We start from the raw sequence: 25,384 nt of genomic DNA, 5'->3' as shown, positions 1-25,384 counted from the left end.
AACATGAACCTATATATGCTCATTTCCTGATTACACATATTAGGGCATTCTCCTGATTTTCTAAATTACCCACTTTTTGTGGCCTGGGTAACTGAATTTTTCAGAAAACCATAACATATTTTCCTCATAGAGTGGGATATCTTTCAATTACAACATATTTGGACATTTTGTAAAATGTTAGAGCTGGATCTTAGAGATGATACATGCTTACCCCACTTATTTTACACAGAATTATTCCCTACCAATATCAGCTGTTTTAATTCAATTCCATTTCTTTCCTACCCCTTTGCCCTGTGGTTTTCTCTTGCTGAACTCAGTCAGTGGTTGGTACCCTTTGTTCAAAACTTCCAAGAAGGAGCCCAGACTAATTAGCTTTAGCTAGGTGGAGCATTATGGGGGGGAGGGTGTATTATTTTTATATACGTTTTCCTAAAGAAATGTTTTTAAACAAAACGGCACACTAAAATCCTGGGGGTTTAAGATCTACCTGTGTATAAATATAGTGAATGAATCTGCTGTAGGGACATGATTCTCATTTAGAATTCTCACTGCACATCTGACTGTCAAAGAGGGGGCAACCTATTTTATTTTCATACTTTTTTCATCTACAATTTAACTGATCCCCAGAATCTGGATAAAGACCTTGTACTATTTAGGAGATTATTGAAATTTCTCTCTCCTCATTGCCCACCCTCTGGGCAATCAGTCCCCTCCTATCCCCACAGAAGACTTTGAGCATTTGCTATAAAGAAAAAAGTCCATCTGATTTCTCCTCATAAAATAAACACCCACGTGCTTTGTAAAATAGTGTTTTCTCCCACTGCAAATACTTGCAAGCCTTAAAGTGTTATATAAATATTAATTTTTATCATTAATTAGACCTGCCTTGCCCTATTATTCAGCACTGATTTTCCCACAAATGGTCATCTGAGACAGAATGAGAAGTTAGGTGTCACTCATATAATCAATAAGGATTAGAGAGGAACACTTTTCCAGCAACCTGACTGCTCCCCTTCCCCAAAGGGTCCTGGATTTACAATAAAAGGAAAGATATGGAATTTGGATTGAGGGAGAAAGAGAGATTGACTGGTAAACTGCAGGGGCACATCTGTTGGCCACTTAGAATAGGGGAGAGATCCCAAATCCCTAAATGTTTCAGGTGTCAGTTAAGAGAGGTTGCATCAGTGAGCAAGCCAATTTTGTTTACACATACAGCAGATCTGGCTACTAATTTATGGGGTACAAAGAAGAATGGTTGTTTTGGGGTAAGAGCTGGCAAAAACTAATAGAGAGGCTTTTTGATTCAACAATTAACAGGAAATTATGTAAAGTGCCCACATATGCCAAATACTAGGCTGGGTACTGAGGATATGAAAATGAAATAGTTCCTGACCTAGAGGAGCTGATATCCTACTAGAAGAATAAATCAATCAATCAATTAATAAGTCAATCAAACAAACAAACATTTATGAAGCACTTACTATTTGCAAAGCACTGGAGACACAAATAAATAAGACAGTTCCAGTTCTCAAAGAACTTTTACATTCTAATGGGGGAGACAACACACCAGACAGTTTTCAATTAAGTTAAATGGGAAAAGTCCATGGTTCTTAGGGTTCAGCATCAAAGCAGATGTTAATCAATCCTCTTCTTTAATGTCACTTCCACTGATGAAACATAAATTTCTGATGTTGAACCATTTGAAAGTGCCAAAGATTCTGGGGGCAAGAACTTTCTCCAGTAGCTGTAGTAGCACCTTCATGATCAGTTGCCAGGTTCATCTCTACAGGGATTGCTTCCCAGAATTGTAGCTGAGGTCACTGGGATGGAAGCATTGTTATTTCCAAGGCTTTGGGGTACAGGGTTCTGGGCTGTCTCCATCAGAATCTGAGCGGAGGTGAGATGATCAAGGTGGTGGTGATGATTTGTGTGTCATATGCTTCCTCTTTTCTCTCCCTTAGGGTGCCTTGCTGCTTCAGATAGGCTGGTTTATATAGTTATTGATGGGAAGTTGGTGGGGATAACTGGCTCTGCCTCCACAGGAATTGTTTCCCCATATAATGGCTGTAAGTACTGAACTGAAAGCAAGGTGGTGTGGAAATCGCTTCACGCCCAGGATTATTGTGCCTTTGATTCTCAGATTATTTCAATTTATTTATTTTTTATTTTTGGTGAGGCAGTTGGGGTTAAGTGACTTGCCGCCCAGGGTCACACAGCTAGTAATTGTTAAGTGTCTGAGGTCGGATTTGAACTCGGGTCCTCCTGAATCCAGGGACGGTGCTTTATTCACTGTGCTACCTAGCTGTCCCAGATTATTTCAATTTAAATTCAATCCAACCGAAAATCAACAAGTACAAGGATAAATAAATACAGAATGTATGCAAATTAATTTCGTAGGGTGGGGGGAATTCAAAACTGTGAAAGATGGGGAGGGTGGGACCAGGAAAGCCTTCTTGTATGAAGGGGCACTTCACCTCCGTCTTCAAGAAAATTAGACATTCCAAAATCAGATGTGAAAATAGAGAGCATTCTAGGTGTGGGTACTGGGGCAGAGAGGAGGATTTAAGTAGTCAACGTCTTAATGTGAGGAAAGAAGAAAGGAGGGAGTATACCAAAAGACAAAGGATTGCTGGGATATACTCCGCCACTTACCTCCCTATAAAAGCATAAAAGGACACCTTTAAGGACGGCAAAGGGAAAAGGATTTTGCACCCCGCCCCCATATGACAGATCTCCATTTTCAATTACAAAAAAAAAGGTTTAATTTAATTTCACTATTTGAACTATATTGAAAAATGTTATTACATAGCCAATCATACTGTCATGGGGTGCAAAGCACCCCAGAACTTCTCTTGGGCACATCAAGGAATCTTCTCCTTGAGAAACCTAAACCAGAGGACAGATACCCTAGAGAGATAAGCAGAACCAGTTTGGACTGAGCTAGCTTTGGGCCCTCCACCCTTCATTCTGGTCTCCCTTACCCCGGGGAGATAAATTTGGGTGTGGCTGCGGCCTTTGTGTCCTGAAGAGAGATCTGTGGCCACCCCACACCCAATTCCCCCAGCTACCACCAGTGGGGGATGGTCCTCCCTCACTAAAGGAACTTTCCACAGGCAGATGGTCCACCCCCATCAGTCCTCTATAAAAGTACCTGCCAGCGTCCTGTTCGAGGAGATTGGTACCTCTGAGCCACGTGCTTTGTGCCTATCTCCCCATGAGAAGTCCAAGGATTTCTTTCATGGTTTCCTTCCCACCCACCCCCTTCCCTTGCCCCTAAATAAACTACCACCTTATTCTAACTACTTTTGTGTGCAAGAGAGTGTAATTCTTTAAAGAGGAATTCCTAAGAACCCAACCCCTAACCAAACCCTGTACCCCATTTCCCCCATTACAATACTGATATGCCTTTTTTGCCATAGGATTTAAAGTGTTCACTTCTGTCATTGAAGTTTTTTCTTCCCAAGTTTAAGACTTTACCTTTAAACCAGTTGAATTTCATCTTACTCGATTCATCTCAGTGTTCTAGTATATTGCGTTAGCTATAGAGTTCCCAGTGAATTGTCTTTGGCAAATTTGATGATAATTCCATCTGTGTCTTTGTAGTAACTAAGATTTATACAGTATAAAATGTTAAGTATTGCAAACTGCTTTACCAATATTTCTCTTCATGCCAACCCCGGAAGCTGGGTGTTTTTACCTATCCCCATTTTCCATATCAGGAAAGCGAGACACAGAAAGGTGACTTGCTCAGAATCAATAGACAGAGCTCGCACGTGCTGTCTCTCAGACTTGAAACTGACTTCTTACTTCAGTAGTCTTTGACTACTGCGCCACCTAGTTGCCACTTTATTTAAAGAACTGATGAAAATGCAGCAATGCGGGGAACCAATTTACCCACACAAATATTAGAACAGGTGCCTTATTACCTAGTAAGTAAATAGATCAAACTCCTTAAATTCCCACGGAAGCGTCAACAAACGTAGCCAGGAGGATTCGAACCTACGCGGGGAGACCCTAATGGATTTCTAGTCCATCGCCTTAACCACTCGGCCACGACTACATTCAAAAAAAGCAACCTTTTACTATCATTTTTCAAAGCCTAGTGATTCTGTGCCTGTGCTTATTCTCTAAACATAAGTAAATCAAAGTAGTCCTTCTATCATTTACCACATGCTCCAGGTGAGGAGACTTGCTTTGGTTTAAAAAAAAAACACTCAACTCCAATTAATCTTCCTTCATTGTTGTTTGTCCTTCTTTTTGGAAGAGGACCGTGACTTCATCACTTGCCACTGAATTGGATTTAAGTGAGAGAGGGCTGTGCAAGGTCACCAGTCTCACTCTCTCCTGCAGAGCCATCTGGGTCCAGTGGCAAGATATACAGCAGAAAGACTTGAGATGGCCCCGGATGTTAAGGCAATTGGGGTTAAGTGACTTGCCCAGGGTCACAGAACTGGTAACTGTACCTTCGTACCTCTCCCGTAAATCACAAATACGCTACTGACGGACTCCTACACCTACGTTTTCCAGCTTCCCAGTATCTGACACACCTTCTTCCCCTTGGGCATAGCATTCGAAAACGGCGGTCCCCAGTCTCCCACGCCTTCCCTCAGTCCTCTCTCCAACCTTATGCCTATCTACTTTTGAATACCTTCTGACTAAAGGCTATTGAAAAAATAATTGAGCAGCACAGAGGTCTGGGATATGTACTGAGAACAAACCAAAGAAATCGAAGACAAGAGCTCTTGGAAGGATCTTTTGGGGCGGGGGGGTGGGGGGAACAGGAAGGGAATCCCTTAGATATCCTCTTGCACTGATTCTGAGAATGGAAGAATCTGATAAGTACCAGACATCAAAAATCCCAGCAATGAAAGAAACCCGACGAGGATGGGATTCGAACCCACGCGTGCAGAGCACAATGGATTAGCAGTCCATCGCCTTAACCACTCGGCCACCTCGTCTGCCCCAAGATACGTCCTCTTTTTTATTTTCTTTTTTGGTTTCGTTGAGAAGTTCTTTCAGTAGTAAAGTTTTTGTAAATTCTTCTCTTTGAGAGTGGGGATTGAGGGACTAAGTCTTATTTGGAACATCAAAAGCCTTCGAAACACAAGGATTAAAGCTGCAAAGTCTTCCCTTTGGGCTCTTTACCTCCCTCCTACCCGATTCTCTCTAAATTGTAAAGATTATTTTCCCTCTCTTTCAAGCATAGCATACTCTCTGGGAGCTACCCCCCTCACTCACACGAGACCTGGAAGGTTGGGTCCCTGGTGAAGTAACTACTGTGCCAAGCAATTGAGAATATTCCGTGTATCCGAACTCATCAAACTATAGTTCAGGACCCCTTCACCTGGTCGGGGGAACGGGGAAAAGGAGGACGGGAGAGAGAGCAGCAGACAAACCCAGACTTTCCTCGGAAGGGGAAGAGGGAACAGTAGCCGCCAAGACTGGGGTTCCTTACGGCTACACAAAAGTGTTCGTGGACCCGGCGGTTAAACTCAAAGAGCTGAGCCTCGGACCGGGGAGAAAGAGAGAGACAGAGCCTGCCTCGCAGATGTAGTGTAATAGAGATCTTCGATGTCTGATGTTTGTCTGTCGGACAATGCGATTTGAGACTGATGAGGAAAAGACTAGTGAGGAAGGGCGTTAGAACAAGTATAAGAGTTACCCAAAACTCGACCCTGGGAACAAGGTATTTTGATCAAAGGGACAAGAGGAAAATACTTTAACTTGTCTCAGCTGAATTTTTTTCCCACGAATTTCCTTTAATGAAACATGCTTGTCGTGTTAGTTTCCGTAGTGTAGTGGTTATCACGTTCGCCTAACACGCGAAAGGTCCCCGGTTCGAAACCGGGCGGAAACATTAGGTGAGTTCTTTTAATACAGTCTCTAATATGCAAAGCACTATTGCTTTGGGCCTAACATCTATCAGCATTTAAAAATGAGACACTTTGGGGCAGCTAGGTGGCGCAGTGGATAAAGCACCGGCCCTGGAGTCAACACTTACTAGCTGTGTGACCTTGGGCAAGTCACCAATTGCCTCACTTTAAAAAAATGACACATCTTCTGCTCTCCAAGAGCTAATTTAAACTATCCTTAATAATTTAGGATAGTGCTTCTTGAACTTTTCCCCTGGCGATCCCCTTTCGTCAGAGAAATTTTTATGCGATCCCGGATATATAGGTATATAAAATAGGCATCCAAATCAAACATTTACTGTCAGATTTTTCAAGGGAATGCCCATCATTTGGGGAATGGCTGAACAAGTCGTGATATATGAAGGTAACGGAATACTATTGTGCAGTAAGAAATTATAAGCAGACAGATTTCAGAAAAACCTGGAAAGACTTAAGTGGACTGATGCTGAGTGAAGTAAGCAGAACCAGGAGAACATGGTACAGAGTAACAGCAACATTGTGTGATGTTCAACTGTAATAGACTTGGCTTTTCTCAGCAATGCAATGATCCAAGACAATTCCAAAGAACTCATGATAGAAAATATTCTCTACATCCAGAAAAAAAAAAGAACTGTGGATTCTGAATGCAGATTGAACCATATTGTTTCTACTTTTTGTTGGGTTTTTTGGTTGTTTGTTTTGGGGGGGTTTTCTGGGCAATGGGGGTCAAGTGACTTTCCCAGGGTCACACAACCAGTGTCAAGTGTCTGAGGTCGGATTTGAACTCATGTCTTCCTGAATCCAGGGCCGGTGCTTTATCCACTGCGCCACCTAGCTGTCCCCTTATGGGTTGGGGGTTTTTTTGTTTTTTGTTTTTGTTTTTTTAGTTTTTTCCCTTGTGTTCTGATTCTTCTTTCACAACATGACCAAGGAAGAAATATGTGCGTCTCAAATAGCCTCTGACAACCGAAGCCTAACTCCTGGCCTTTTCGTGGCGGAACTGTTTCCACTAACAGGAGAAGGGGCGAAGACGAGTCACTGGCTCCTTAAAAACCAGTCGCTTTGGGCAGGTGGGGCTCATTAGCCTTGGCAGGCAACCCGCCTAGGGGAAGGAAACCCTGATTTTAAACCTCCGATGCCTTGCCACTATACCCATATATGGGAAAGGCTTCGGGAGTTAACCCTGAGGAAACTCAGGAGCCAGAGTTCCTAAGGCAGTTGAATGTTGCACATCACATCCCTCTGGCAACTCCTTCGGAGGCACTGGTGCCAAACTGTATTGGCTCTGCCTCTCCTTTGGATCCACCAATGTCTAGGAGAGGGAAAACCTGCTGCATGGGCAATAGCTTGTTTTCCATATTGATCCGCCCAGGCCTGCGCCCTGGAGAGGACACTCCAGCTACTCCTCATGGGGTAGATACAACACAGGATGCGGCAGTTACCAGTTATAAGTCACTCAGGAACTGTGGCTCCCATATGGGACTACACAGCCACACTGTGGCACCGATCCATGGTCGTCAGCGACTGGTGGAGGCCTACTAGGGAATTTTCTCATGTAGTTATTGATAGCTTGAATTTCTTCTTTTGAAAACTACTTGTTCATAACATTTGAGCATTTGTCTATTGAGGAATGACTTTTAGTCTTCTAATTTTGAATTCATTCCCAATATATCCTGAATGTGACACAATTTTTTTAATGCTGCAAAGATTTTTCCCCTGTTATTATTTCCTTTCTAATTTTTATTACTTTCATCTCAGGCAAAAGACTTTTTTAAAAAATTATGTAATCAAAATTGTTGGGGCAGCTAGGTGGCGCAGTGGATAGAGCACTGGCCCTGGAGTCAGGAGTACCTGAGTTCAAATCCGGCCTCAGACACTTAACACTTACTAGCTGTGTGACCCTGGGCAAGTCACTTAACCCCAATTGCCTCACTAAGGGAAAAAAAAATTGTTCATTTTACTTGTATGATCCTCCCTACCACTTGCATAGTGATGAATTCTTCCATGGATAGACTTGAAAAGTTGATTTCCTTCCTTTTTCCTATAATTTGTTTACAATGTGACCTCTTATATTTGGGTCATGTGTCATTTGGAACTTATCTTGGTTATGTCATGAGATGTTGGTCTAAATCTAATTTCTTCCAGATGCATTCCAGTTTTCCCAGCATTTTTTGTCCAGTTTTAATCTGTCTTCAGGGAGCTAGACATTCCAAAGTTGTATGTGAGGAGGAAAAAGCATTCTAGCATGAGGTATCTAAGAATCTAAATAAACAGGTATCATAATTTCAGAACACAGGACAGGGTGATTTTAACTAAAACGTAAGTCCAATCATGTCACCTGTCCCTATTCAGTAAAACTCCATTGGCTTCCTATTGCTCCAGCAAAAACTACAAAATGCATTATTTAGCATTCAAACCCCTTCATCACCTACTTACACACACACACACACACACTTCATATCTTTCTAGTCTTACACCTTTGACACCAATGCATTGGCACAGGCCTCCTGGCTGTTCCATGAATAAGACACTACATCTTTCAGCTCCAGACATTCTTTCTGGCTGTCCTCCATGCCTGGAATGATCTCTCTCCTAATTAACTAACCTCCAAGTTTCCTTTAAATTTCAAACTTAAAGGGGGCAGGTAGGTGGCGCAGTGGATAGAGCACAGGCTCTGGATTCAGGAGGACCTGAGTTCAAATTTGACCTCAGACAGTTGACACTAGCTGTGTGACCCTGGGCAAGGTCACTTAAGCCCAATTGCCTCACTTAAAAAAAAAATTCAACTTAAATCTCACCTTCTATAGGAAAACTTTCCCAAGCTATCTTAATCTAAGTGCTTCCCTATTATTATTATTATTTATTATAATTATTTCCTATTCATCCTCTGTTTAGCTTGATATATGTGTACATTTATCTATACATATAGATACATATTTGGTTTGCATGTTGTCTCCCCCATTAGACTTGTAAGCTCCTTGAAAGCAGGGACTCTGTTTGGGGTTTTTTGTGTTGTTTTTTTTTTTTTGCCAGTTTCTTGTATCCCCAGTGCTTACACAGTGCCTGGGCACATAGGTGTTAAATAAATGTCTGTGTTGATTGATAAAATGGCCGCTTTAGAATAGGCAAAAAGAGATAGTTCTTCACATGCCCCCCCCCGAAAATGTTAGTAAGTCAGTCAGTTAACATTTATTAATCATCTACTATGTAGTAGTCAAATGGCAAGTAGTAAGCAAACACTCTATTTTAAATTACAAAGACAGTTTTATTTATTTACTTTGTTTGAACTATACTAAAAAAATAATCCTACAGGCCAATCGTTAATGAAATGCCTTTTTGCCATTGGTTTCAAATGTTTGTCCATCAAGTTCAAATGTTTCTGCCCGGTTTTAGAGATCTTTTCAGAAAGCGATATTCCTAGCACTCACACCACAGAGGAAAGATGATAGAAGAAAAAGAAACGCATTCCCTCATAAAATACTGCATCTCAACAAAAATGGATCATTGGAAGTGGCAATTATATAGGAGAGGAAAAGGTAATCAGTTCAAAGAACGGAGAAATCGCTTTAACTTCTAGAGCTTTATTTACCAAAGACAGCAGGTGTCACTGCATGAAACCAAGAACAACGGTCTCCAATCGCCTAGAACCTTTGTCACGGATTTGAAACAAAGTAAAAAAACAAGCAAAAGCCTCCTTTAATATAATCTCTAAGATGTTCACCTTTATATCGTCAAACAATGACCTTACATGAGCTGTGATAGAACATTTGTAGGAACCTCGGCGGTTTTGGGGTTACTGGGCTATCTATACCAGGAATTTGGGAGGTAGTAGTCTCAAAACTGTAACTGTAGCCTTTCAAAAAATAAAAGGGGTCTCTAGTCTGAACTACCCAATATGTCTTTTTCTGGTACTTTGGAAAGTAAACATGGTTGGGGTAATGATGGGGGTGGAGGTGAGGGTATGGCAAGACAATAAACATTAGATAGTTTGAATAAGCATAAGTTCTGTGCTCGATTAATATTCTAGTGATATCAAGAAAAGGCGAGGAAGCCCTTAACACGCTGGGTCGATCTTTGTTGAATTTATGAAAGGAAAAGAGTGACACAAAACGGTCATTCAGAATGTATTGAACCTACATTACTGAAGTTTGTACACAGGTGACTCTTTAATAATTAAGAATTTCTACAAAAAGCAGAAGCCATCAGCCCGGCTAGCTCAGTCGGTAGAGCATGAGACTCTTAATCTCAGGCGCTCGTGGGTTCGAGCCCCACGTTGGGCGAACTTTTTCTTCCACAAAAAGACAACTGTTAGATATGCTTGAACAAAAATATGAAGACGACTTTCTCCTCTCGTACTCAGCTCTATATAGATCCAACTCTGAACGCCCAACCATGATGTAATTATATAAGATATAAGCCTTTTTCTCAGCTTTGGAACTTCTATTTTTTGTTCCTCCGTTCACTCCAGACTTAGACTCTCACTACCTCACTCTTAATCACAGTTTAGTCAGTAAATCTCTGCGTTGGTGTGTGACAGACGCAGAGACAGAGACTATATTGTCAGTATGATTCCTCTGCTACCCTCAATGGACATTATAATCCCCGAGGAAAAGAAGACGCACTTAAATTTTACAGGATGAGTATATTTCATTCATAGCCATGGGCTATGTACGGCCAGAGAGGACAAAGGTTATTACAGATTACAGAGTAATAGGAAAAAGCCTCTATTAGAGGAGATAAATTTAGCCTTGTTCTCTAGGGACCAGGCAGGAATTCAAGAACACAAGAGACCACAAATCAAGCCTGGGAGTCTGCAAAAGCAAAACCTCGCCCGCGGCAAAGGTACAGGGAGTGTTGCTGAATAGGGATGAATCTATCAATCTGGAGCACAAAAGGACAAGCCGTATGATTGGTGAGTAATAGAACATGCATCCGCCGCTGGCCTTCAGGGACTCAACTCGCCTTTAAGCCTGAAAAGCCACAGAAAAATTGGAACCCAAAAACTATAAATAAAAAATGTTTATTACATTAAAAAAAAAAGAATATGGGCAAGATGCCACTACCTGTTTTTTTCATGGAATGCGTACCAAGCCCCCAGTCTTCGGAGCTTGTTACATCCACAGTCAGCAGTACCAGCTTTCAGCTGCCTTGAATGTAACCCGGCGCCACTGAGCTTGCAGTTGCCAAAGTTGCTATTCACTTGAGAATTCCGCAGAACCTAGTACCACTCTTGTAACCAGAACAGCCCAAGCAGCCCAGACCACTGCCCTCTTTATTACTTTTCCCCCTCCCTCTAATCCCATCCAATAAACATTTATTAATCACCTACTCTCTATACCAAGCACTGTGCTAAGTGCTGGAAATACAATTTAATAAAAAGAGTTCTCAAGTAGCTTGCAATCTAATAGGGGAGTGGATAGAGCTCGTCCCCTGGAGTCAGGAGGACCTGAGCTCAAATCCTGGCCTCAGACACTTGAAACTTACTAGCTGTGTGACCCTAGGCAAGTCACTTAACCCCCAATTGCCTCACAAAACAAAACAAAACAAAACAAAACAAAATCTAATAGGGGGAGCAGGCATAGCACACAAAAGAAGGCAAGAAGGGGGCAGCTAGGTGGCACAAGCCCCTGGATTCATGAGGACCTGCGTTCTGTTAGGGCTAAAATTCTAGCTAGTCTGTCTAAAATATCTAATGAGTGGTCGCCAATAAATTATACGCTTTAGGCAAGAGTTAGACTTTTAAGCATTTATTAAGGAGAATAAGAATTTGGTAAAGAGAGAGAAAGGCCTAGATTCCTATCTATTAAAGGGAGAGCACATTTCTAGCTCCCTTCCTCCACAGAGTCCAGAGGAAAGAGCGTCAGACTGAGCACCGGGCTCTTCCTTCCTCCTCCCACTAGCCCGTGTCACTTCCTGACGCCAAAGAAAAGACTCCTGGTCTTGCCCTCAAAGACCTTCGCTTCATGGGTGGAACTCTTCTACAGTAAGTCTCCAGCAGGTGGCATCATTCCAATCGTTACAGTTCAAATATGACCTCAGACACTTGACACTAGCTGTGTGACCCTGGGCAAGTCACTTAACCCTCATTGCCCCACCAAAAAAAAAAAACTATTAAAAAAAAAAAAAGAAGGCAAGAAAATGAGGGAAGGAGTCAGGGGCACCCCGCGAGGACATCTTATTCCGTGGAGTTGAAAACAGGCAGAGCAAGGCACAATGTAGTGGAAGGAACCAAAAGTCCAAGGCATTGGGGAGGAGTTTGGTGCTCTACCCTCCAGCCTTCTAACCAGAGGAGAGAGGAAAGCCTGAGGGAGGTGGTGGTGTCAGTCAACCCGTGAGATAGCAGCATGATGACAGAGTTGAAACCAGGCAAAGCAACAGATGCGAATGGAGTAAGCCAGCACTGGTCAAGGTCGAGCCTGCTGCTCTTTTGCTCCATTCCTTCCTCTCCTTTGGTTCCTCTGATACTACACCACCTAAACCAGTCGCTACTGCCCCTCTAGGGAAAACCCCCAAAAACTTTATCTGTGGATGCATTGGTTTCGATTTTTGTCTGGGTTTGTTTTGTTTTGCCGTGTTAGGGGCCCCAACGGAGTCCAAACTTTCTCAAGTAAAGCATTCCTGAATGCCTTGGGGTCAGAGCTGGAATGCTGGCGGGGACCTTGGAGGGCAATTAGTTCACTCTGTTCATTTTCCAAATGAGGAAACTGAGGCCTAATGGGCAAAGGGACCATCCTTATGGTACAGCTAGCTAAAGGCAGGATTTGAACGCAGCTTTTCTGATGCCAGAATTAGTGCTCTTTCCATAGTATCCCATTGCATCCCTGTATTATTCCTTTTCCTCGAAGGCCTCAGTGAAAGATTTATAAAGAATGTGAACGGGGGCATTGTAGAGGCTTCACCATTGTGAGGGCCAAAATTTGATGTACGGAGCGTTAATTAGGTGACTCGCCTAAATATTGGGGTCCCGGTACCACACCATCGAACCCATCAGTAGGGACTCATCTAAAGCTGGCTCAGAAAGACTTCAAATGATTCGGAGGGAGTCCAGGCTGAACCAGCAGTCATCCACTAGCTCATCGAAGAAGCAGGGCTTTAAAAGACAGAACACCTGCATGCCTCCCCAGGGCCCAAACAGACAGGAAGATGACACTTCAGGCTCTAACACCAATTCACCGTTTTGCAGGTAAGGAAGTGAGGCACTCTGGGGGGAAGGAAAGCCAGAGGGAGCTAAAAGAAGGAGTGCACACAGGTTCTGCTATAAATCCTGAATTGTGGGTCATCAAAGGACTCTGGAAGGACAGAATCCTTTGGTGAGTCCCATAAGAGCTGTTTTACCTTTCTTAAAACGAATTAGTCCTGTGACAGTATGAGCTAAGCCTCTAGAGAGGCTCCAGCTGAGTCTTGGTTTAGGCTAGGTTTCTGAGGCAAGGAGCCTAGGGCATATTGAGTTTAAAGGAGGAGTGGGACTTTTATTTATTCCCATTGTTATCAACTCAATTTCTCTGTTTCCGGGGTTCTCATCTCAGGTGACTGTTTTTAGTTTTCTAGGACAGTCTATCACTTCTACATAAGAAAAAAAGACCTTTTGCTCCTATTGGGCCTGGAGAAATCTCCCCAAACCCCAGCTCTACCCAGACTGTTATCCAATTCCCAATGAATAGGTTCCAAACTACCTTAGTGGTTATTTGCTGTTGCTGCCTGCTGCTGCTGCGGCTGTTCTTCAGTTGTGTCTGGCTCTTTGTGAGTCCATTTAAGGTTTTCTGGGCAAAGATTCTGAGTGGTTGGCCATTTCCTTCTTCAGCTCATTTTACAGAGGAAGAAACTGAGGCAAGCAGAGTTAAATGAATTGCCCAGGGTCACAATGAGTAAGTGTCTGAGGTAAAATTTGGAACTTAGGTCTTCCTGACTCCAGGCCCAGTACTCTATCCATTGCATCCCCAGCTGCTCTAGTCATTATGCTAGGGAAGTAGGAAATAATGTTTCTCTCTTTGAATCTCAGGAGCTTCCTTTAAACTAAAGACCTACTGAATGCCCCTGTAAGCTGCAAGTAACTTGTATGGCTGCAGATCAAAAAAACCTTCAAACATTAGAATCATTCTTAGGAACCACCTAACCTAACCCTTCTGGAAAAGTTTCCCCTCTACAACATAAACTCCTCTAAGTAATGGTCATTGCCAGCCTTTGCTAGAAGTCCTCTAGCCATAGTGTGGAGCAGAGAAAGGACCATAATCTCACACAGGCAGTTCATGTTGGGTAGTCCTACTAGTTAGTGATGTAGGAGGCAAAAAGGGGTCAATAGAAAAACCTAAGACCCAAGCTCTAATTCAGATATGGTTTCTAAGAGGGATTCAGATCCAGTTAATGTATAATTTATGTCAGGATGCTAGGTTCTTGTACCCACAGTAATCAGTACCCATAAAGGGAACATAAAGGGGGCAGGGTCATATAACAATGAGACACAGACAGGGTATGGAAATTCTAATGAAAATGAAGATGTTTTGAAACTAGCCATAGGAATCAGAAAGAGACAATGCACAGAAAAGGCCCAAATTTGTCCCCCAGATTCACCTTATGACATGTAACCCCCCCAAAACACACCTCTACTGAAAATGGTACCTGCCTCAGGGGTCGGTTTTAGGACCCCAGGAACTCCAAATTAGCGATAAAGCCCCTCCCTGTACCTCCCAAAGGTGGAGATTATTATAATGAGACTGATAAATCAATTTATCTATACTATAACTATAACTCTTTCCTTTCCTTATTTGAAAGATACCTTTCCACTATTCTGATTCTCTCTCTGTAGTCACCCACAATATTGCAATAAAACTTGGGAAACTGAGTCACTGAGTCTTGTAATTCTTTTGGGATGACTCACAATCAATTTGACCCTAATTCTAGCCCACATCATTAGGACATTTTCCCTCACTTTGCCCCAATCTAACCCAATAAATTTATCAAGTGCCTACTATGTGACAGACAAGGTACTAAGTACTGGGGGTACAATTAATAAAAAGATAATCTCTGCCCTCAGGGAGTTTACAATCTAATTGCCTCCTTTGTAATTTCCACCCATTGCTCTTGGTTCTATCTTCTGGAGCAAAAAAAAAAAGAATTTAGTCTTCTACATGACTGTTCTTCAAATATTGGAGAACAGCTCTCATGTTTCTCTCAAGTCTCTTCTTCCCCAGAGGAGACATCCACTTCTTTCAACTGATCATCACACAGAATGGATCGTATGCTTTTCCACAATCCTAATTATGTCTTCTGGACATATTCCAGCTCATTTGTACTCTTGTTTAAATATGTACTCAAAACTAATACAATACTCTAGATGTGTACTGAGAAGGAAGCTCTGCATAGAGCCAAAAAAATTAATCAGAATGCCAAGGGCCTTCAGTCTTTCTGCTGTCTAAGATAGTTAAGTTAGATACACCCACCAATTTGTGATCCTGATAAACTTTCCCCTGGCCAACGTCACGACTTAAGCCTTGTACGGATAGGTGATCTGGAGAACTTTTCCACCACATCTAGGTCTGATTAGGAATGCTCCCTCCAACATCTGGCACCAATTTCCTCTTCTCAACCAAGCCTATTTAAAAGGTATGTAATTTTGTCTCCTGAGCCCCAACTTTAAGCGGTGTTCTCTCCTCATCCCCCTAAATATCTCCCTCCCCTCAGACTGTGATGAGTTTTCTGCAAGTGGGCACAGACTTCTGTTTATATTTCCACGGTGATTAATATGCTTTTGTTTTTGCCTGCTTGACATTGTATCATCTTCCTGAGAACCAATTTCCTAGAAATTCCCCTGAACCCCCGGTTATTTGCTTTAACCCGAGCCATGAGGTGAAATAATAGCACTTTTCATTGATAAATAACCTCAGCGTCCTGGAAAATCCCATCAGTTTTGGTTCTCCACCCTCTGTCCTTCTGATTAGAGGGTGGAGCCATGCATTCCAAAACCTCCACTTAAGCACGGAGTTTAGCACAGGATATAGTCTACCCTTAGCTCCCGATACTGTCAGCTGGCTAGGAATGAAGCTAGTATAGCGATAGGGAAAATGAGAAGTTGGGGAGGGGATGGGGGGGAAGGAAAGAAGACAGTTACTGACTTGACATTGCAATGAATTATCATCCTAGCTTTCAAATATGTGACTGGAAACCGATAGTAGAAAACCAAAAAACTGCCGTGACTCGGATTCGAGCCGAGGTTGCTGCGGCCCAAACGCCCAGAGTACTAACCACTATACGATCACGGCACACCCACCAAGCAGATGCTGATAATTGTCACTTCTACTTCATCTAATTAAACTTAAGTAAGCTAATTTCTAATTCTTTTATTTCAGTTCTTGATTTTCTCCATCTGTAGGTGTATCAAAGTACGCTTAGTTGCTAGGTCATACACGATTCCCACAGTCCACCCTACTTCGTAAAGAACCGATAATAAACGCCTAGGCGCAGAAGATAATAGGCACCTGGGCAAAGGTGCAATCAACTGGCTAGTCATGGCGGACACTATTACTCCCCCGAAGTCCACCAACTTTAGATACTTGCCGATACTTCAGGAGAATTGGGAAGGAAATAGTTGACTTACATAGGAAAACTTTGGGGATTTAGACCACTCGGATGCATCCTAAGAGGCTACCAAACCTTGAGTGACGTTTGCCAGCCCCTCTTTCTCCCCTCAACTTCAAATTCTATCTCTTCTCTTCTAGGATTGTACATCAAGGTATCCCTTGTGGGCAAACTCTTAGTTCCTTCTCAGACCATTCCTGATTTCGAGGGTGATCACTGGCTTCCCAATCTGTCTCAAATGACCCTCCATAGAAAAGTCCGTGCTGAGCAGAAATGACACTCACCTGGCTGAGGGCAAGGCAGCGAATGTGTAAAGATGATAGACTATTAATGTCATAGCATTTTAAGGTTTGGAACTTCAATGGATGCCTGTATCAGTTTTCATACTATTTTTATAAACTCGAGTCTCTGCATTGCAAAAATCCTGTTCTCCATGGCACGTACTTTATTTTGAGAAAGCTTAAAAAACTGTGTATTTAAACTGTATATGTTCAGATCCTCAGTGAACATGGGAGGAAGAGGCTGACAAAAAGCCATTTCCAGCACATCTCTTCCCATCCTAGGATAATGACGTATGTACCAGTGTGTTGTGAGACTGCTCGAAAGACGTTTCTTTCAGCTCTTACTGACTTGCCTCATTGTCCAATGTACCAGTCTTCTGATAAACCTAGCTTTCTCTGCAGGGGCCAACCCTACCTGATGGGAAATGTTGATGCTTTGGAGATAAAGTACTGGAGACCACCACCCTTCAGGCTTACCCCAAGAGCTCGGAGGGGAGTAGTCAGAAGTCCTCTGGATACCCAACCTGCCATTTTGAACAGGAGTTGGGGGGAATTATCTCAGAGGAGAACCCTACATTGTAACAAAGCATTCTCTTCCTCCCCCAAAACCATCCATATAACAAATAGTATTTTATGAGAGGGAAAAAAAGGCAACCCTCTTTTGTTTCTTGTTCTTTTGCTCCTTTTAATTTAAATTTTTTATTTTCTGTTACTTGTTTATCAGAAACTTGATTTCTAAAGGTATGTTTTCCTTATCCAGTGAGTCATCTCTTGTAACAATAAAATATATATATAGAGAGAAAAAAGTTCAGCAAAACTAATAAACATATCATTTTCATTTGACAGCACATGAATGTTGCACAATCATAGATCCCTACCTTTCCAATTGAAGGAAGGAAGGCAGATTTTCTTATCTCATCTTTCAGGGCAAGTTTGGCCATTTGTGAAATTATTTTTATTCTGAACTTATATACAAAAAATAAGCAAGAAGAGAATTGTATGTGAAACTATGAATCTCCACTTCACACCTCTTGCTTAAAAAACAAACTAATAAATTCGACACTTATTTCCAACCCTATCTGACTTCTTTGTGCATCACTCCAAACTTGCTTCTAGTTTTTACCCTTTGGCCCACAGGCAATACTACTACTAGGCCTGTATCCCAAAGAGATCATCCAAAAGGGAAAAGGGACACACATGTACAAAAATATTTATGCAGCTCTCTTTGTGTGGCAAAGAATTGGAAATCAAGGGAATACCCATCAGTTGGGGAATGGCTGAACAGTTGTGGTCATGAATGTAACTGAATACTATTGTGCTGTCAGAAATTATGAGCAAACAAGATTTCAGAAAAACCTGGAAAGGACTTATGTGGACTGATGCCTGAGTGAACTGAGCAGAACCAGGAGAACATTGTACACAGTAACAGCAGCATTGTGTGATGATCAACTCTGATAGACTTAGCTCTTCTCAGCAATACAATGATCCAAGACAATTCCAAGAACTCATGATGGAAAATGTTCTCCACATGCAGAAAAAAAAGAATTTGTGGATTATGAATTCACATTGAACCATACTGTTTCTACTTTTATTTTTGTTTTTTTGTTCTGATTCTTCTTTCACAACATGACTAATGCAGAAATATGTTTAATGTGATTGTATATTGTAGGGGCCAAATTTAATATGTAGAGAGTTAATTGGGTGGCTCATTGTAATACTGGGGTTCAGAAAATGATGAGGGACTTCTAGTCCAATACTTCCTCCCCTCCGAACTGCCTTTTTTAGATTTTCTACCAGCCAATAAGAAAGGAGCTTAACAGCCTCTTTTCCACAAACTGAATCAGGTTTTATAATGGGAATAAAATACACAGGAAAGGTGAATTAATAAAATCAAAGACAAGGGAATAGGAAAAAGAAAAATGGATAATCCCTCTAACTCTAAGAAAGCCTATACAATCACCCAAACTCGCTTTCAGCTCAGCTAATTTCAAAGAGCTGGGCTCATTATTAACTCACCACCTGGAATCCCTAGCTTCCATAGGAAAACAGCCATGCAGCCAAGGCCCACAGGACAAAACTGCCAGCAAAAAAATCTCTCTCTCGTCCACATCACGCAGCTCACCCACCCGGAAAGGAGACAGCTCCTCTCATCGAGGGCTTACTCTCCCTCCCCAAAAGGGGAGGTCCTTCAAACTCAATCTTCTCCTGCTGATACCAGCAGCATAGGACAGGTGTGGCCCATTCCAATCAGTCTGCCAAATTCCATATATATATTGTATGTGTATATATATATATAAATATATATATATATATACACACACTATATCAGATTGCTTTCTGTTTTGGGAGGGGTGAAGGAAGGGAGGGAGGGAGAAAAAATTTGGAACTAAAAATCTTATGAAAACAAATGTTGAAAACTATCTTTACATGCTACTGGAAAATATAAAGTGCTTTTATGATTAAAAAAATTAAATGTCTTTGTTTTTTCCATCATGGTTTGTTATCTCCTGTGTCCTGTCCCCAAACAAATCCACACATTAACCCTAGTGTTTGTGTGTGGTTTTGTGTATACATACACATATATATGAGATGTATATGCTTATATATGTGAACATATATACACACATATGTGTATGTGTGTATATATGTATGTATTATATGTATATACACATACACACTCATCCCTTGAGTTCATCACTTCTCAGTCAGGAAATGAGTAATATGCTTCATCCCAGATTCTCTGGAGGCATGATTTGTTCTAGCTTTGATCAGAGTTCAAGACTTGGTCTTAAACATTTGGGCAATTTTTTTTTTAGGTTTTTTGTGGGGCAATGAGGGTTAAATGACTTGCCCAGGGTCACAGTGCTCAGGGCCAGTGTTTTATCCACTATGCCACCTAGCTGCCCCTGAGCAAAACCTATACCAAGGGGAACATGTTTTCACTTGAGGGTTTCCCGTTATCATCCCAAAGTCCCTAGGAAACAAACCAGGCCTGAGAATTATATTATAGTTAATGTTATAAAGTGAGATTGTCCTTGGATGCCACTTCTCTCCCTCCCTGGGGGGGGGGGGTGGGGTTGGGATGGAGGGTTGGGGGAGAAAGCCCAAGGGAATTAAGCTTGTGTCAAACTGTTTCTAGGCCAAAGAATTCGTCTTTCATCTACAATTACTGTTCAGACCATTGGTTAAGTTAATGTCTATTCCAAGCTCACTCAGGAGCTTCTTCCTGTAAGTTTCCTTGATCTACCTAGCAAAAATAGTATTCTCTACCTCAACAAATGACCTGGCATCAGAATAGGGACCTCACCAGAAACAGTCTTTTATAATCCTGTGCCTATTCCAAGGTAAGAAAGTAACTGATCATGTTCTTAAATAGATAGTGACTGATCTTATTCTTAAAAACATTAAACTGTTTCGGCCGGTTTCGAACCGGGGACCTTTCGCGTGTGAAGCGAACGTGATAAACCACTACACTACGGAAACAAACCTAAGGCTAAATGGCCTCAAATTGAAAATTAAAAAAATAAAAACAGCTTACCTTCCAATTCTGTTTAAATGCCTTACTTACCTGCATTCCTTTTAGGTCATTGCTACTCTGGTACTTATCTGTGTAACTCTTGGGACCTTTTCACATTCACTGCAGTTGCAGGGAACAAAGAAACTCAAACAGCAAAGTCTCTACGGAAAAATCCCTCTGGACCAAGACTTCTGCTCTTTCTTTCCCTAGCCTTTGAAGCAGCTCTTTGATGCTAACCCAAGGATGGAGAAACTCCCAACCAGCTGGCAGAAATCTCTCTGGAACCTCAACCTTAAGGGTCTGATGTGGCTCTCAACTCTGCAGAGGCTAGCCAAAGTTTGCACAGCACTCCAGAGCCTTGCTGCTCTCCTTCTGCCAACCAACACCTTTTCCTTCCATTGGCCCCAGCCTTGTCTTGGAAGCTATCAGAAGAACCCAGAACCAGCCGTGAACAAGATTTTGGCCTCTACCCTCTCTCTAGACATGCTGGTATCTGCAGGACCATCATACTTGGAAGAGAGGGATATCCAACTTGGATTCCTTCCTGGTCCCTATCTTCTTCCAGTGTTGCTCCCAGAGAACCTTTCCCTTGCAGCTGGGTAACCTGAAGTGCTGAATGCTAGCCACCACTCCCTCTTCACATTTACTAATCCCTTCTTTGATCCCATTTCCCAATTTCACTCGCTCAGACCTAACAACCTGCTTTAGTGTTGTGAGGTTCTCTTGATGACTCTCCATGTTGGGAAACCATTTAATTTTGAAAATAATTTGCCATCCTAACACAGGAGTCTCCTTCATCTTCCTAATGTCGGACTACTGGATTGGATTCCCACCTTCCCTCCCCCCACCCCCCCACCCCCCGCCGCCGCCACCACCACCACCACCACCTTGTCTCCTTGGGAGTGAAGGAAAGGTGCTCAATGACTAAAGGATTCCCCTCCTCCCATAAGAATGGATTAAAACACAAAATAGTCATCAACCCAGCCTGAAACACATCTCTGGTAAGGTATATTTTGAGAAAGTACCTGAAATAGATTTTGAGGATGCAAAATCACAGGTAGGAACTAAATAGGAGTTTAAAAAAAACTTTAAATCAGATACGTATCTTTAAATCATCACTAGATACTGTTAGTACAAGAGGGAGAAAACTGGCAGATTTCTACCCAGACCTGTAGGCATCTATCTCTATTATCCTGATATCTTTGGTGATACTTGAGGGAGGGTAGCTAAGACAGTCTCCATATAGCATAATTCCAAACTGCTTTCCAGAATGCTTGGTCAAATTACAGCTACACCACGGAGTGCATTGGTTTAAGGCCCTGAATAGCAATATCCACCTGATGACCTTGGACATGTAGCGATGATGGGTCATATGCTAAGCAGGGTCATTCAACTCTTCCTATTTTGCTTCCTTCACTGTATCATTGGCATTGTCTAGATGAGTTTCCTTCCTCTGCTCTGGAAAATTTGATTTGTCACAATGTGCTCCTTTATTTATAGTCCTTGAAAAAAATGGATTTTTTTTTAACCTTGTTGTTTCCACCAGATAGGTCTGGCCCTTTTGAAGGATAAATGCTTTAAGGGAGGGAAACTATTCATTAGGAGGAATCTTTTTTTGTTTGTTTGTTTTGGTTTTGGTTTTTTTGCAGGGCAATGGGGGTTAAGTGACTTGCCCAGGGTCACACAGCTAGTAAGTGTCAAGTGTCTGAGGCCGGATTTTGTCAGGTACTAGGAGGAAATCTGACCCAAGTCATTGGGGCCGAAGTGGAACACCCTTCAAACACTCCCAAAAACCTACACATACCTGCTTCAACATCCTAGGAAGGGGAGAAATGTTTCAGGAAAGGTTGTAATGAGAGCATCTGAGACTCAAGTCCCAAATATTCCATCACCCAATGCTGGCATATCCATGAACTTGGTCAATGCAGGTCACCTCAAAAGACCTTCTACTGGCACCTGGGCCTAGAGGGACATGAAGAAGATAAAGTGAACTGTTCCGGTTCCACAGAGGACATACTTTCCTCTCACTACATGGAACAAGACCTCAGAGCCAGAAGAGAAAAACAAAGCCTCCCCCATCCTTTCCTTCCTTCCTTCCTTCCTTCCTTTCTCTTTCCTCCTTTCTTCCCTTCCTTTGTCTTTTTTTCATTCCTTCCCTCCTTTCTTTCCTTTCTTTTCCATCCCCATTGAAAACTGCTGCCCTTCACACAATATCACAACTCAAACTCACTGAAAGATCATCCACCTCATGAACCCTTGGGCATCAGTGTAAGCACATTTTGTGTCCTCAAGTGCCTATTCCAAAGCTCAGTGAATAGAAACTGTGCTATTAGTTGTTCATTTCTCTCCCTATGCTTAATAACAGTGTCTTATATTTGCAATGAGTAAAATTTCCATAAATACCTTTCCTTAGTTGGACTAATGAACTGAAGAGGAGAAGCTACAGAAGGGAGTGGCACTCCAAAGCAAAGATGATGCATACAGGTGGTGCCGTGATTTGGGCCACTTCTCTTTATTCTGTACTCAGCAACCTTCACTTAAATCCAAGTCACAGCACTGGAGTCAAAGCCCCCTTTCTTGTCCCTTTCCCTTTTATCTCTTAGTTTTCCACAAGTGGCCCATGAGGCCTCTACTGAGGAAACTACTGAGGAAGACGTGAACTAGACAGGTGTAACGATTGGAATGACGCCACCTGCTGGATACTTACTGTAGAAGAGTTCTGCCCATGAAGCGAAGGTCTTTGAGGGCAAGACCAGGAGTCTTTTCTTTGGCGGGGAGGAAGTGACGGGAACTAGGGGGAGGAGGAAGGAAGAGACTGGCGCTGACTCTGGGGCTCTTTCCTGAGGACGCTGGCGGAGAAGGGAGCTAGAAATGTGCTCTCCCTTTAATAGATAGGAATCTAGGCCTTTCTCTCTCTCTTTACCAAATTCTTATTCTCCTTAATAAATGCTTAAAAGTCTAACTCTTGCTAAAGCTTATAATTTATTGGCGACCACTCATTGGATATTTTAGACAGACTAGCTAGAATTTTAGCCCTTAACACAGGAGAGCTCAGGAGCAGAGAGCTGAATGAGACTGAGTTGCTGCAGGGGATGGCAGGAGCCAGGATAAATTTTTAATGATAGCTTAAACAACTTTTGCGTAGAACTTTGGTACCTTCCCCACCAAATTTCTGACATAAAATTTCAATTGGGTTGCCTCCAAATCCCATTCACAGTGGCCATAATCTCATTACCTATTTCTTTCTTTTTTCCCTCCTTTTCTTTCTTTCATTTCTGCCTTCCTTCCTTCTTGCCCAAGCCTGCTTTGTATAGAAGCAGAAAAGCCTGTTTATCCTTTCTTTTGGGGACTCAAAATAAAGCATTTAAAAAACTATCCTGTTTAAAGCATTTAAATTAATCTGATAAGGATTTTTTTTTAATTTTTAATCCAGCAATTCTGCAACTAAGTCCTGCTTCTCTCTCTTTAGATTAACCCAGAAAGGACTCCTCCTTCCTGAAATTAAGGTAATAGCCAGGATTATGGCCCTATATCAAGCCACCTAAGAGAAGGGGATGGGAGGAGGTAGTTCCTGTCACTCATTCAGCTCAGATCTGGTCCGGCCCTGTTTTTGGCACCTACGGTGCAAGTCAGGATCCACCCCAGCTCTCATTATCCTACTTCATTCTCCAGCTGCAGACAAGATATCATAGTTCTCATGTTGAGCTCACTTTAGGTACTCTTTTTCTCTGTTAAAAGAGCTAATAGCTAATGCCCTCCTTGTATCAACTGTCATCTTCTTTATAGGCATGATGGTTAGGACAGTGTCTTTTAAAATTTTCTAGAAACCTCGCAAACAGAAACGTAGTCGGTAGGATTCGAACCTACGCGGGGAAACCCCAATGGATTTCTAGTCCATCGCCTTAACCACTCGGCCACGACTACATGAGAAAAAAAGATTATTAATTCGATTATTCAAAGTGTTGTCATTCTTTCTTCTGCATACTCTTTCTGTAAAATCAAGTTACTGTCTTTCTAGCATTCAACAGGATCTCTAGGAGAATTGTTGTACCTGAGAATTTCCTCACTAGAGCAAATGAGAGAGCGAGGGTTTTCTAACTGATCCAACTTCGTACCCCTTTCATAAAGTACTAACAACCCCCCACCTGATTCATTCAGCAACGCTTCCCAGCTTCTGAATACCTGACAGAACTTCCACTCCGCGGGCATAGCTATCGTAAACCTCAGCCCAATGTCCTTTTTCTCTCTCCCCACTTCCTGTACCCACGATCAAGTTTCGAATAACATTTTTTACTCAACGTTCAGAAATTGTCGAGCAGGTTTCAGGAGCTGCAGGAGTGGCACGAAAACCCGGCTGGCCTTCTAGGAGTAGTTCGGCTGACATTTCTGCTGTCTGGTCGGTAGTTTTTCTCCACTGCCCAATTAGCGACAAAGGGCTGCTCCAAGAGCTGGAGTCTGGGTCCCAGAGGCCTTTGCTTTCTGGCGTTTGGCTGTCAGGAAAAGTGGCTTGGGGTCCACGAAAAAAGGCTCGTAAGTAAGCAGCTAGGTACAGTAATGGCAGTAACTTCAGAAATTCAGGGACAGAATAAGAAACTTAAGAAAAAAGGGAGAGGAGTTGATTTGAATTAACAAAACTTTTAAGGTTTCATTTAAAGGAAACTCTTCATCTCCTTGTTTCCGTAGTGTAGTGGTTATCACGTTCGCCTAACACGCGAAAGGTCCCCCGGTTCGAAACCGGGCGGAAACAAAGTTGGGATACGTTTATTTTCTACTCTACTGCTAAAAAGACGGATTTTGTGGTACTTTTTCGTGGGCTAATTATACAAGTGTTTAGTAATAGAGCCTGCTATGTGCAAGCCGTAATTCCAAACGCCAATGGACTTCAACAATGTTTAAAAATTAATTACTCCTTTCTGCCTTCAGCAGAAATCAGTAAGATATCAGTAAAATAGATGGTTATGAGATATAAAGAGATAAAAACAATACAATCTGGGGACTCGTGGGACAAAGAAGACCTTCGAAACACGTTTATATTTCAGGAGGCAGGGAACACATTTTGTTAGATAGATCGGGGAAGTTTTAGGGAAGATGCTCTTGAATGGATTCTGGTAGAAAAGGATGCT

At 42.2% G+C, this 25,384-nt stretch overlaps 7 non-coding genes across 7 annotated transcripts; 3 read left to right on the top strand and 4 right to left on the bottom strand.

Annotated features, from left to right (window-relative positions):
• Positions 1 to 3,978: 3,978 nt before the first annotated feature.
• On the bottom strand, positions 3,979 to 4,060 carry TRNAS-AGA. The gene has a single exon. It is a non-coding gene; the product is annotated as a tRNA-Ser (tRNA).
• An 816-nt stretch (positions 4,061 to 4,876) lies between these two features.
• On the bottom strand, positions 4,877 to 4,958 carry TRNAS-GCU. Its single transcript has one exon. It is a non-coding gene; the product is annotated as a tRNA-Ser (tRNA).
• Positions 4,959 to 5,784: 826 nt separating this feature from the next.
• TRNAV-AAC lies at positions 5,785 to 5,857 on the top strand. Its single transcript has one exon. It is a non-coding gene; the product is annotated as a tRNA-Val (tRNA).
• A 4,239-nt stretch (positions 5,858 to 10,096) lies between these two features.
• On the top strand, positions 10,097 to 10,171 carry TRNAK-CUU. The gene has a single exon. It is a non-coding gene; the product is annotated as a tRNA-Lys (tRNA).
• A 9,982-nt stretch (positions 10,172 to 20,153) lies between these two features.
• Positions 20,154 to 20,228, bottom strand: TRNAV-CAC. The gene has a single exon. It is a non-coding gene; the product is annotated as a tRNA-Val (tRNA).
• A 3,875-nt stretch (positions 20,229 to 24,103) lies between these two features.
• On the bottom strand, positions 24,104 to 24,185 carry TRNAS-AGA. The gene has a single exon. It is a non-coding gene; the product is annotated as a tRNA-Ser (tRNA).
• Positions 24,186 to 24,934: 749 nt separating this feature from the next.
• On the top strand, positions 24,935 to 25,008 carry TRNAV-AAC. The gene has a single exon. It is a non-coding gene; the product is annotated as a tRNA-Val (tRNA).
• The last annotated feature ends 376 nt before the right edge of the window (positions 25,009 to 25,384 follow it).

Source organism: Dromiciops gliroides, chromosome 1 (genome assembly GCF_019393635.1).
Source record: "Dromiciops gliroides isolate mDroGli1 chromosome 1, mDroGli1.pri, whole genome shotgun sequence".
Taxonomy (NCBI): Eukaryota; Metazoa; Chordata; class Mammalia; order Microbiotheria; family Microbiotheriidae; genus Dromiciops; species Dromiciops gliroides.
Note: the sequence above shows the minus strand (reverse complement) of the source record. Positions and strands in the feature narration are given on the sequence as shown.